Source organism: Lepidothrix coronata, unplaced genomic scaffold (genome assembly GCF_001604755.1).
Source record: "Lepidothrix coronata isolate B3197 unplaced genomic scaffold, Lepidothrix_coronata-1.0 Scaffold48, whole genome shotgun sequence".
In the NCBI taxonomy this organism is placed as follows: Eukaryota; Metazoa; Chordata; class Aves; order Passeriformes; family Pipridae; genus Lepidothrix; species Lepidothrix coronata.
The window spans coordinates 642,072-654,006 of record NW_016690228.1 but is presented as its reverse complement, the minus strand read 5'-3'; the positions used below and the strand labels follow the sequence as shown (position 1 = coordinate 654,006).

Here is an 11,935-nt window from a genome sequence, read left to right as displayed (position 1 = left end):
ACAGGTGCGTGTGCTCACTTTTTGTTTAGTAATTTGTACAAGGAGCTGCCTGACCTGCTTTGTGGGAAACACAGGCAAGATTACCTTACTTCTCAGAGCTCTGCTTCTTTTTAGTCAGAGGCTTTGTCCATCCACACAAAATTATCTAGCTACCCCTTGGCAAAAAGCATGAGGAAAGAAAAGAGTCACTCATTTGAATGCTAACAGTGCCTGGCCTTCTTCATCTTATTTGGAAATTAGAGTCAATGTCTAGTCCTCCAAAAATACTGTGCTGCCAGCTCTGAGAAGCAAAATCACAGTTGTGACCAAATTGATGATAAAATTAATACTGATTTCACTGGGATTAATGCTGATTTTGCAATTTCAGCCCAGATACATTGATCTAAGAAATTACCAACTTGATCTCATCTGCCACCCTGGAGCAGGAAGGAGAAGAGCTGGCTGCATCTGTTCAGGAATGAAGACAATGCACCTTGTCACGTGCTATGTTTCAGGAAAGCTGAATTTGAAGAATGAAGGAAGATTTACAAAATAAAGCCAAAGAGGGAGGACCAGTGGAGCACCATGCTCCAAACAACTGAGCTAATCTCAGGGTCTTTGAGGACTTCCAAGCACTTTAAAGTTTCCTCAGAATTTAACACTAAGTTCAGAGGTTAGCTAAGTCTCGCCTTCTGTGAAGAATATGCCAGTATTGATGCTGATACTGGTGGTTGGTTTTTGCAATGGCTTTTGAAGAGTTGAACTATGGACTGCTTCTTGCTTAATTGCTCCATTCACCTTTTTGGTATCAAGATATTTATCAATACATGTTGACATATTGCTTCCAAGCATTCTGTTTGCCAGCCAACAAAGCTGACTCAGGAAGACAGACACATGCATGTCTTCCAGTACAGAAATGACATTATCAGTAAAAATTCAAGTCTTCTGCTGTGAACTTGACCACAACATCATATGTAGAAGGCAAGGGTTGAAAACAACCAACCAAACAAAACAAAAGTGGCCCATCTGCAGTCACTGGGAAAACTCCCAAGAGAAAGCTAGGAAGAGGAGAAGGAATCAGGAAAATTTTTAAATGCACAGTTTCTCCTTTTGTCACATTTCTAATCCTATTTGCTTGGATTCTGTTTGTCTTGCTTTGTTGTTGTTTGTCTCTAGCCTGTACATTCTTGAGGCTTTCTAATGCTTCATCTTAAGGGGGAACCTGAAGAACGTATTTTCCCTGCTAACGAATAACCTGAATCTTTTTCATCACTGAAGCCAGTCAGAGGCAGGAGATTACAGTCGGCGGCGGACTGAGATTTGCATATTAACAGTGCAGTTATTGAAGAATAGCTGTCTTGCATTTAGACCAAACTGTGCCTTCCGATTCGCCAATGCCGGCTGCCAGCCAATGCAGATGAGGGATTCAAAGGTCAGATGGGTTTATTGTTGTTGTTGTTGGTTGTTGGTTTTGTTTTGTTTTTTTTTTAAGGAGAGAACTGTGCAGTACTAATATATATCAGACAGTGAAACCTGTGTGCAGGAAGTCAAGAAAGCAGATTGAACCTGCTTGGCACTGGCTCCATAGCGGCATGGCCACTGTGCCCTCTTCTTGGCTACGACGAGTCTCCCTGTGTAATGTATCATATTCTGTATATTAATGTTTCAGCTTTACAGTTCTATTTCCATTAGGGGAAGATTGCCCGTGAGCCTCTTAGTGGATAAATAGGAATTTACAGCTTTCAAAAATTCTCTTAAAGCTTGCAGCGTCCACAGAAGAAGGAATTACACGACTATTTTTGAAGCTTTAAAAGGTCCAGAGGGCCTAATTGTGCTCTCAGATATGTCTGTGCAGCTTCGATTGAAGTCTTGGGATATAATGCATGCTTATGTGACAGCTAAAATGAGTCCTTTTTTAAATTAAAAAAAATAATCCTTCAGTTATTAAAAAATTAGACTGTAAAGTCTCCAGGGTCAAGCCAGCAACTTCCCAAGAGCTATTCAGAACATAACAAAGGGAGGTCTTGGCTGGAACTCATCTGGTACTGACCTACAATTAGCAGATAAATGCTGAACGTGTTAGTGAAAATCACATGAAGACAGTAACACCTTCTGCAGATTTTTGCATTTGTGTTTGTGTGCTTACACTTGTCCAGGCAGTTCTGTGGGAGGGAAGGAGGGGACAATCCGGAATTGCCATAATGAGACAACCTTGTCAAGTGTTTCCCTGCTTCAGTCAGTTACATTAAACAAGACTAACACTGGCAGAAATATTTTCTTTTACCTCTGTTTTATACCAAAGCTTATGCAACAGTAAAGAAAAGTGTATTTAAAGTGTGTTGTGTTGTTATCTGTGCGTGTTTCTAAGTACAATTGCATTCAGTGTTAGGAGAAAGAGATGAAGAAGCAAATTTAACACAGATACAGGCAAAATACTTAAATATATTCAGGCAGTGGAGTTTGTGTGGTCTTTTTTAACTAGTCCTTGATTTTGCGAGCTAATTTACAGGTGAAATACAAGTTGTGCATGAACTTCCCACAGGTTTTTTGTGTGTTTTTCAAAAGGTGCTTGCTTAAGGATGAACAGGTTTAGGGCTGGTGCTTTAAAGGACTAAAAAGATGTGTTTTACTGTAAATAATATAGAAGAGGATGTCCAAGTTATAATTACATCTTACTTTCATCAGGGCTACATTTAACAGAAATACTCTGAGCAACTTCTTCTTTATTCAGCTAACCATATTGCCACTAAAAAGCAAAGAAAGAACCAGTCTGGAAATAAATAATCCACGTCTGCACAGCTGGACCAAGAGTGACTCCTGCTTCTTACCTAAATCAGTGCATTAATTTCCGTGTTTCGTCCTCCATGCATGTCCTTGTGTTGCTTGGTATAGTATGTGCCAGTATTATTTGTTGTCACTTCTCAAACTGAAGCTGTGACACTAACCCTGCCAGCCAAGGGAAAAAAACTACGCACAGAGGCAACACAAGCCAGTATTGTTTAAATCAGATGAACCCAGTGGTGTGGAAATTGCTTCTGTTTTGTAAGTGTGCTTGCTGGTAGACCCAAGCTGATGGGCTGGTAAGCATACATAATTAGCCCAATACCTGTGGATATAATTTCATATTGCTTTGGTGAAAGAAGTACTGTGGAAAATAAGAGGCAGGAGATTTTTCTATCAGATTTTCTTCCTACCACTAGAAATCATAGCTGCCGTGTGCAATATTTAATACCTGATGTTAGTTTCCACCTTTCAGCCACAGCCACTTTTCACTTACCAACTAATAGTCACCTAGAAGTATGCTGAAATGCATTACAAATGGGCATACAAAGGCTTTCTCTGGCACTAAATCACAACCATCTCTACAGAGGAAAGGGACTGCTTACAGCAGCCCTGCATGGTAATTCAGGCCAAGAAAGGAGCAGGTTTTTCCCGTTCAAATAACAGGAAGAGTTCAGATTAGCTAGCACCTTCTGTGGGAGCAGAGATGCAGCTGCAAAAGCCTTGCTAAATTCCCTGCTCAGATGAGGAGTTCAGCGGTCTCTCTGGGAGACCTGCTTGGCTCTGGGGAAGCACTTGTATCTGCTAGCACCCCTGGGCCCAGCGGCTTGTCCTGGGAAGACTTGTCCTCGGCTACCTGCCCCATGTAAGGTCAGGTGCTCTTGTCACACTTGAGGGTTGTCTCCTGCCCGGGAAATGAATAAGCAAAAAACCAGACCCTATAACTAAGGGTGTCCCCTGAAGGGTCCTCCCGCACGGGAGGATTCCCAAATAAAGCACCGATCCCGTCGGATGGGGTGCAGCTCCACAAAGCTGCACAGGGTAGCGGCCGGGGACGTTTGAGGGGGGAGCCTCGGGGAAAACTTGCGGCAGGATGCTCTGCTCGGGGTGCCTGAAGCACCCCCTCCCTCCGCTGGGCCCGCTCCCCGTTGCCCACCCACGGCCGGTTCCCCGCCCCGCCGGCGGAGCGGGCCGCGCTTCCCGCGGCTGCTGGCGGGGCTTCTCCCTGCGTCGTGCGGCCCCAGCGCCCGCCCCGGGGGCCCCGCCCGGCACCTCCTCGGCGGGGCCGCTGTCCCCGGGACGCCGTGACGGCTGTGCGCTCCCCGCCCTTCTCACCGCCCCTCTCCCCTTTCCTCCTCCTCCTCCGGGAGCCTTGCCTCCCCTGCACACCTGCCTTGCCATTTGTCGGCGGCTTTGCTAGGAGGGGAGAATTTTCCCTCGGTCCCTTGCAGCATCCCTCCCCAGCACACATACACACACACGCTCACACACACGGCCGGGCAGAGGCACCGCGCTGCCTGTGCCTCGGCGGCCGCTGGTTCTCCGCACCCCGGCCCCGCTCTCCCCGCCGCCGCGGGGCGTCCTCCGCCTGCTGCAGCGCCGCCGGGCCCGGCAGCCGCCGAAGGGGGGCGGCGGCGGCGGCTCCGCTGCTCCGCGGCCCCGCACCGGCAGCCGGTAGGTACGGCGGTCCCGCGGCGGCAGCCCGCCCCGGGCGCTCCTGGCGCTGCGGAGGGACGGGGTGGGAGGGAGGGAGGGAGGGAAGGGCGGCGGGAGAGGGGCGAGACGCCCTGCCCCAGAACCGCCGGCGGCGCTTGCCTCGCCCGGCTCCGGCTCCAGCTGCCCTCTCCCGGCGCCCGGGGCTGCGCGCCGCCCCCGCCGCTGCCCGGCGCCCCCCGGGCACCGGCTCTTCCCGGTGAGTCAGAAAGTTTGCTCTCCTGGGCGCCTAGTGTTTGTTGTTGTTTGGGGTCCGCCTGTTTAGACTGGGCTTTTATTTTCCCATTCCCGCTAGAGGGCTATTTATTTATTTATTTATTTATTTGTCCTTTTTTTTTTCTTCTTCTTTTTTTTTCTTTAATTGCAGTCGCTGCTGCGGTGCAGGGAGATCGGGGCTCCCGCGCCCGGCAGCCTCCTCCGCCACACACGCGTGGGCAGGCGGGCAGCGCACCCAGGGCAGCCGGGGCCGGACCCGGGGTCCCTCCCGCTCTGCCCGAGCCCGAGAGCCGGGTGGCTGCGGCTGCGAGGTCCCCGGCAGCCCCCCTGTAGCTGGCAGAACAGTTTTTGGTAGCAGCTCGGGAAGAGACTGTCCCATCCCTCTCCTCTTTCTTCTCGTTCCTTGAGTCCGTGCTTTAAAACAGGTTTCAGTGAAGCTGTAGGTGACAGGATGCCGGTGTCGCCGAGAGCTGGGCACTGTTTTGTAACTAGCAGTGTTACTGTAGCGGGTTACTAGCTGGGGAACAGCCGTATCCGACCCTGGCGAGGAGAGGGATTGGTTATGGGTCGTGTCCATCTCTCGCTGCTTTGATCTGATCGCTACAAGTAGCTTGCTGTTGTTTTGGGAAGAATAAGCTGTCTTGCATTTTACTCTTTTGTTCTTTAATTCTAAATGTGGTTAGGTGGGGGCTCCTAGTTCCTGGTAGGAAGGTTAGAGTCTGAATAAATCCATCTCTGGGCCGGAGAGACAAGATGCTGTAAGGTCCTTCTCACGAGTTGTGTATTTTCTATGTTGGGTGTTATTACTTCTTTTTTTTTCTTATCACTGGGAGTTGTTGTAACATGTCAAAAGCTTTGATGGTTTCTTTGCAATGTACCTCATTCATTTTTTTCTCAAATTTAAAGAGTGATAAAATGCATAGACATTAATAAATAAGTTGAAAGGACTTTGAAATAGTGCATGTTGTGCATGGTGTGAAATTATAGATATACATAAAAGAGTAATAACTACTGCAGTTTTTATTTAAAACCTTTTTCTCTACGACTTTGTGATGAACTCTCTTCATCTGTCTCTCAGCTTTTAAGGATGATTGGTTTTTGCAGTTGAGGTCTCCTGTCATGTTGGTGGCAATGCCTAATAGGCACCCACGTTTCTCTGGTTTTCATCATCTTTCAATCTCTCACTTTGCAAAGGCTTGCCACTGACAAAAGTACGTGAAATTTGCTATTGTGGCTTTCAATTTTGGATGTCCTCTCCCGGTACTTCCATTTATTTATTTATCTGTACGATTATTTATTTATTTATGTTACAACTGAAGAGGGGAGCATGAGGGGGGGGAGTTGGGAATTTTCTCTGACTCTTCTATCTGTCCAAATGTACAAAAAAAAAAAAAGCATAAAGAAATTAAGTCACTGAAACAACCCAGAGCTGAATTCCAAGAACAAAAATCATTGTGGCGTGTGTACTCGCCTGCATCAGGCATTCTGCAGCATGTGGTATTTACAGAACTTGCAGTGTACAGTAGCTCTCGAGTAGTAAGAGAACGTTTTGTATCCTCAGAAGTGAGAGCATCTTTGACAAGTCAGCAAAACTATAGATACAGTTGAGGAATGTTGATACTCATGTGAGTGTGTGCATACATAAGTAGTACCATACTGTCTCAGTTCATTTTTCCTCAGGATAGTTTGTCTTCCTCAACCTGGAATTTGAGGTATTGCCCCTGAATTTTGAGGCATTTTTTACTGTTTGTCTCTGCGTGCATGTGTTTTAATGTTAGTTTTAATAGTGCTGTAAAATATAAAATAATCTGATAATAGATTTCGAAGACTTTATTGCCAGGCAAACCAGGCAATAGATCATGAAATCAGACAATAGTATTTTGTTTCCTAGCAACCCCCTACTGCAAACAGAAAACAAAACGATGGTGGATGCTTCCACATCATGATAGCTAGTGTCAAAATCCCCAAGTAGTAGGTACCAAAGTACTAATTGTGCAGGGAGATTCAATCCTATTTGTTTCAGCTGCTTTGTTAATATTTTCCTTTTGTGAGAAAGAAATTTGCTGGGGTAAATTTGGTTAAATGGTTAAAATTTCGCTCCTCTCTCTTAATAACAGTATCTCTTAGAATGAAGAGGACACAAAATTAAGTAGTAACTGTAAAATTTTTGCCAATGTGAGTGATTTGGAATAGCCTGTTCTTATTGCAGAATTGTTTCTAAATCTGTGCTATTACAGACCCTTGAAAATCAGATATATCCTCTCCTGTATCCAACATGCAGTATCTTTATGGATTTTGTTTTGTTAGTCATCCTTTAGCTTTGTGTTTTAGAACCATGTTTATTAGAATATATTGAAAGAAAAATGCTCTGTGGCTCCCAGGAATGGAAAGTAAAATCCTAAGTGCTGCTTTGCCATGTTTACATTCTTGGCACCCAGTTCAGCCCTTCCGAAGAGCCAGTGCTATCATCGTGCAGCAGGATTGGGTCCTAAGTCATGATCTTTCTAAAAGTGCTTTTGATAATGCAGTGGTTCCCTTATTTAGTGTTTGAGCATTGAAATCGCATCTCGACCCTGGACCAATCTGGGATGCACTTTGTGCACTGCCATCTATCTGAAAAAATCCATTAGTGCAAGCAAGATCTGACCCGGGATGGGTGCAGGTGTTAGTGCTCAGGAAGCTGCTGGAGATGCTGAACTGCTGTAGGGAAAGGAGGTGAGCAGGCACAGATGTGTAGCTGTATGTACAGTGCAGCAGAGAAGTTTCTATGCTTTTGTCTCGTTTTTATAAAAGAAAATGGCAAAAAGTTGTTCACAGAGTTTTACCTACAAGTCTTTGCTATCCAGTGGTATTTACAGATGTCACACTGTAAATTGAAACAGAGGTAGTTTTCCTATTGGTTGCACCAGTGAGTCTGTGAAAATGAAGGTATTATTGCAGTCTGGGAAACTAAAATCACAAGAAAAATTTGCTGTGGGGAAGACAGAGAACTTAATCATGTATGCATTATTAAACAACAGCATTTTTGCTAGGCATGGGAGTTGTGTTCTCCGAGTGACTTAGAGGTTCATAGCGTTATTTAAGAGGTACTGTATACAGTCACAGACTATTTATTTATATTGCCTATAGGTATTTTTCTGGTTCATCTCAAATACTGAGGTACAAAAGGGTTACAACAGATGCCACTTCAATAAAAAAAGTGGAAGTGGAATGGTCAGAGAATATTATGATTCTGATAAATATCTATGAGCAGCTACTTTCTTGTCTGTATTTGAAATCATGATTTTAGTGCCATAGCATATGTGGATGGTTTAGTTTAGAAAATGTTAATTGAATTTTGGAAGGCTTTATGGATTGAGAGGAAGTAGGCATTTTCCAATTTCTCTTCTCTGTTTCTTTCTCAGATGGCACCCCTCCCAAACTTTGAGTCTTAAAATTAGGTAGTCCACAGATGAAGCTTGATATGGCAGCCTAATTGCAGTCCCCACTTAGCCTCTGCCTGTGTTTACCAGGCAGTAGAACGAGGGAAGGCGAAGAAAACAAAAAGTACAAAGAAAAAAACAAGGCGGGGGGAGAGAAAGGTCGTGAAGTATTCTCTGTGTAAACAATGGAAGACATTTGGAAATGATTTTAAATAGTCTCCATGAAACTCCTGTTATGCCAACTGCATTTGCTGCTAGTGATGAATGTAAAATTTACATCTGCTGTAATATGGGTTGGCCACTGATGGAAATAGTCAACCCATGACCAAAACCAAAGACTAGTACCTTCTTCTCCCTTCTTCCCACTAAAGATCATCTTTTGTGGAACAGTGAGTTATGTCCATTCCACTTAAAGGCATTTGGTAGATAGCAATTAAGAAATGGACACTTTTGTTGTCTCCGTTTAACTATGCAATGATGGTTGTGGCTAATGAGCTACTGGGGAACATGCTGCAAATCTTGCTGAGATACACGTGCTTTTTCAAATTTTTCACAAGGATTTTTTTTTTTTTGAGGGTACTGCAGAAATAAGAATATAGAGTTACTTAATGCATGTTTTAATCCTATAACCTTAATGATTACTGCACTGAGGCATATTTACTTAGGTATTTATTTCCTTTTTTTATTTTAAGAAACAAAGCATGATGACAGTTGTGGACTCTCTTGAAGCTTCATTTTTAAAATCCTGTAACCTTAAAGCATTGAGCTGTCAATTCTTGCCAAACAGGGAAAAGAAACCATCCAAGTGATTATAGAAACTGAGGATTTGGCTCAGCAGAGAACTGACTTGCACACCTAACTTTTTTTTTTAAAATGTGTGCTTAAGTTCATCTCTGCTTGCTGAGATCAACTGGATTTAAGCAAGTGGTGAAAGTTAGGCATGTAATTAAATGCTTTGTTGAATAGGGGCCTTGAGCGAAACATATAACCTTTGAAACTAATGTCTTTGCTTTGGACTAAACAGAACTTCAGAAGATTTTGTACAGAATAGTAGAGTGAAGCAAACAAATAAGAACAAAAGGCAAGATCACGGGGCAGGGGGTATCAAATCGGGAACTTACTGGTGGTAATAGCAATGCTGGAAGGGGCCAAGAATTAATTCGTGAGTCTAGAGTGTGAACTGATTACAGAACAGCATGGTTTGTGCTTGAGCTGTCAAGAAAAAGGTACCATATATGTGAACAAAGAGTTGGGATTCCCTTTTTATAAGAATCTGCCTTGAACACATGAAAACTCTGAATATCGTATTAACAGGAAGGTATTGACAATTTGAGTGAAGCTCAAAGAAGAGCAACAAAATACTTGGGGCTCTGGAGGAACTAGCTTGAGGGGAAATAGACAAAAATTGACATATTTCTAGTCTGGCACTGAACATGGAGAGATAGGTTAACTACATCTCTATATTTGAAATGCATTTTAGTCAAAGCAATCAGATTTTTTTCATGCATTTTGTGCGAGAATACCTAGGACTAAATGGAGAAATCGAGGAAATAAAAATTTAAGATGAATTCTGGGCCAAAACGCAGTAATAGAAACATGTATTGTAGCCTGTATTAGTCCAGGTGTAGAGCGAGCCCCTCATGCCTCTTCAGATTTTTAAAATAAGAGTAGGCAGATTGCTAATATATATTCCGGAGAAGGCAATTCTGTGTTTTCAAGGAGATGGGGTACAAGATCTAACAGCCCTTTTTCACGTTTCTGTTTTGTTCTAGTTTCAGCTGAAGGTTACAAGTGAAGCTAGGTTAGATACTGGGCCAACCACCCTCGATTTGGCTTCCAGTCCTGAGACAGTTGGGTTTTACACTTTTATAATGCATGACTTGGAACAGGGTCATCATATGGGCTCAGGATGAGTCAGTGCTGGGATGGTGGATGTGCAAGAATTAGTTACAATAGATTTTTCTAGTAAACAGCTATAGTTTATTAATTTGTTTGTTTTCCCTTTTAAAAAAAATGAGCAGCCCAGGTGGTGTGCAGGGCACAGGGGTGACAGTTTCTTGTTTCTGCAGCATTTTGTTTTATCATCTAAAGACGCTTACTACCATCAGGTAGCAATGATGGATAGCAGGTACTTCCCTCCTGTCCCCCCCCCATGATGCCCTGATCTCGTAACAGCTGCCTCCTGTGATCTGGCTAGTCAGTGTGCAGTGTAAGTCCTGATGATTACTGCCATCAGTATTGTGTTTTCTGGAAGAGACTGAGAAAGGGGGAGAGACTTACAGATGGTCTTTCCGAGGGTACATTTCTTTAAAAGTCTCCATCATCCATGCAGACCGGGAGAAAACTTAGCCAGAGAAGATGCAGGTTAAGGTGTAATGGCAGTTTTCTTGAGGAGCCTTTTCCTGGAATGATGTTATTACATTGATTTATCGCAATTCATTTTACTTGAAGCAAGTATTCAGAAAAAAAAATAAATTGAAGTGCAGACTGATATCATCAGGGAATGTTTTCCAACAGCCATGCCAATTGCAGAGGAGGAGGTGGATTTCCCTCTGTTGTGCTTTGTGGATACCTGACAGCCAACTGTTTAAACAAGGCCTAGTTTGGCAACTGTAAGGTAAAAACAAGTGATTCAGAATAACCCTTCTTTGCATGTTAATGATTAAAATTGTAATCCTGCAGGAGTACCCACCATACAGGGGAAAGCTGGTCTGGGGTAGAGCTTGGTTAGTGAGACTGACCTTTGGTTTAAATACTCAACAGTGCAAGAAAGGGGTGTTCTGAAGTACTGGAAGCCAGATGTATGTCTTCTGTGTGTAGTATAACATGGAAAAAGTTGGTCTGTCTATTAAAAACCAATATACTCCCAATACACCCCAGGTGACTGCTTAAAAACAAATCCTCTGAGAGGTAAGCCAGGTTCAGTGCTTGTTAGTGCTTGTTTAGGGGCTTCTGGATAATGTTGGTGATGGAGGTCTGAAAAAAGGTTGAACGAAGCTGCAGGAAGTTTGGGGGTTTTTTTAGGCAAATATAAGGATTAAGACTGATGTTGACTACCAATGCATACTTATGCTAGAAGAACATTTTTTTGATGGGTGAATAGTTTGCTGGTGGTTGGATAAGTCAGATAAAAAGAACGCATACAATTGAGTGGATGAAGCTTGGTACATGCCGGTAATCAAATTGTGTAGATTGGTTTACTTAGGATTAGTTATGTATGTTAATAACACTTTTCTGTATAAGTGTGTCTAAGATCAGGCTTGTTGGATGGGATACTTTAGACAGAAAGGTACTGTGTAAATGTAAGATTATTATCTTCACTTTGCAGAGAGAAGCTAGGTCAACAGTAATCTTAATTACAACTTGTTTCTGTTAATAGATCTTTATTTTTAGAGTTAAGTTAAATGAGCCTTGAAAGTGGTTTTATACCGGTACTTTTAACAGTGTTACTATTTGGGATGTGGGGTTTGGTACACTAGATCTCAACAATATTTGATGAGGAGCAGTTCCTCCATGTCCCGAGTGGATAATATACAACTATTCTGGTATGACAGGTTGTCTCTATGTAGATTTTAGAGGGGTCTGTGCCCTACACACAGTGTAAAAATCCTTCAGGACATAATAGCTCTGCCTGTGGTAGAATACAGTGAGGGTTTAATAGTATTTTTAACAATTCTGTTTAGATTTATCCATTCCTGTTAGGAAGCATTTTGTCAGGGAAGCAAAGAAGAAATGAGATAGAAGGAGCTGATAAAGGAGTGGGGTGAACTTAGGGAGGCAGAATGCAATAACCAGAATGAGAGGATGCTCTTAGAACGAGCACT

At 43.3% G+C, this 11,935-nt stretch overlaps 1 protein-coding gene across 6 annotated transcripts in view; it reads left to right on the top strand.

Annotated features, from left to right (window-relative positions):
• The first annotated feature begins 1,388 nt into the window (after positions 1-1,388).
• ENOX1 (ecto-NOX disulfide-thiol exchanger 1) overlaps positions 1,389-11,935 on the top strand; it is a 365,499-nt gene continuing 354,952 nt past the window's right edge. For 5 of the 6 annotated variants that reach the window (XM_017815141.1, XM_017815140.1, XM_017815133.1 and 2 more), the window contains exon 1: positions 4,373-4,434. The gene's annotated coding sequence lies outside the window, so the exon portion shown is untranslated. Of the gene's footprint in view, positions 1,412-4,372; positions 4,435-11,935 lie in introns of those variants that run through there. The other variant, XM_017815136.1, reaches the window with a different exon arrangement.